The sequence below is a fragment of the Panthera onca genome (assembly GCF_046562875.1).
Source record: "Panthera onca isolate mPanOnc1 chromosome E1 unlocalized genomic scaffold, mPanOnc1 haplotype 2 h2.Chr16_ul_6, whole genome shotgun sequence".
Lineage (NCBI taxonomy): Eukaryota > Metazoa > Chordata > Mammalia > Carnivora > Felidae > Panthera > Panthera onca.
The window spans coordinates 691855-693379 of record NW_027675820.1 but is presented as its reverse complement, the minus strand read 5'-3'; positions in this window follow the sequence as shown (position 1 = coordinate 693379).

Here is a 1525-nt window from a genome sequence, read left to right as displayed (position 1 = left end):
TGAGTTCCACTTAATATGTATCTACTGGCTCTGTGTGGAAGGACAGGCAGTGGTTTTCATGTTAAAACAACACAGGATTGGGGCGTCTGTGTCACTCAGTTGGTTGAGCAACTGACTCTTGACTTCGGCTCAGGTCATGATTCCAGGGTCATGGGCTCAACCTGCATCCATTCGCGCTGAGTATGAAGCCTGCTTAAGATTTCCTCTCTCCCTTCATCCTTCTCCCCAGCTTGTGCTCTCTCTCTCCCTAAAATAGTAAACAAACAAACAAACAAAGATGTTTTCAAAAAAAAGATGTTTTTTAAAACATCTTTTAAAAAACACACAGGATTAGATAAAGCACAGGTAAGTAAGAAACAATATAAAGATAAAACAATATAGGGGCACCTTGGTGGCTCAGTTGTTTAAGCGTCAGACTTCGGCTCAGGTCATGATCTTGTGGTCTGTGAGTTGGAGCCCCCCATCAGGGTCTGTGCTGACAGCTCAGAGCCTGGAGCCTGCTTCGGATTCTGTGTCTCCCTCCCTCACTGCTCCTCCCCCACTCGCTCTCGGTTTCCCTGTCTCTCTCTTTCTCAAAAATAAACAAACATTAAATTTTTTTAAAGATAAAACAATACAGTATTAGTTTATATAACTTGTGTTTGAATTATATGGCAAAGACTGCTAAATTTACCCCAAACTCAAAGTTATGGGTGGTTTTACTTTGATAGTGCTAGAAAAATATTAGATTATATACTGTTCTCTGAGATTATTCACTAGGTATATCTGACCTGAATTTATTAGAATATTATAAACAATGAGAAAATAATTTTTAGAATGCAAATTGGTGCAGCCACTGTGGAAGACAATATGGAGTTTCCTCAAAAAGTTAAAAATGGAACTACCCTATGACCCAGCAGTTTCACTACTAGGTATTTACACAAAAGGTATACAAATACTAATTTGAAGGGCCACATGCACCCTGATGTTTATAGCAGCATTGTCAACAATTGCCAAATTATGGGAAAAACCCAAATGTCCATGGATTGATGAATGAATAAAGAAGTTATGGTGCATGTATATGTATATGTAATGGAATATTACTCAGCCATCAAAAGAATGAAATCTTGCCATTTGCAACAATGTGGATGGAACCAGACTGGATTATGCTAAGTGAGATAAGTCAGGCAGAGAAAGACAAATACCTATGATTTCACACATGTGGAATTTAAGAAACAAAACGAATGAACATAGGGGAAGGTGGGGGAAAGAGAGAAGCAAACCATATGAAGAGTCTTAACTATAGTGAACAAACTGAGGGTTGGTGGAAGGAGGTGGGCGGGGGATGGGCTAAAAGGATGATGGGTATTGAGGGCATTTGTTACGTTGAACACTGGGTGTCATATGTAAGTGATGAATCACTAAATTCTACTGAAACCAATAGTACACTATATGTTGACTAACTAGAATTTGAATAAAAATTTGAAAAATAAAAAGAAGACAACTTTAAAACTTTTGACCAACCTAGCAAAGTGGATTTTATACC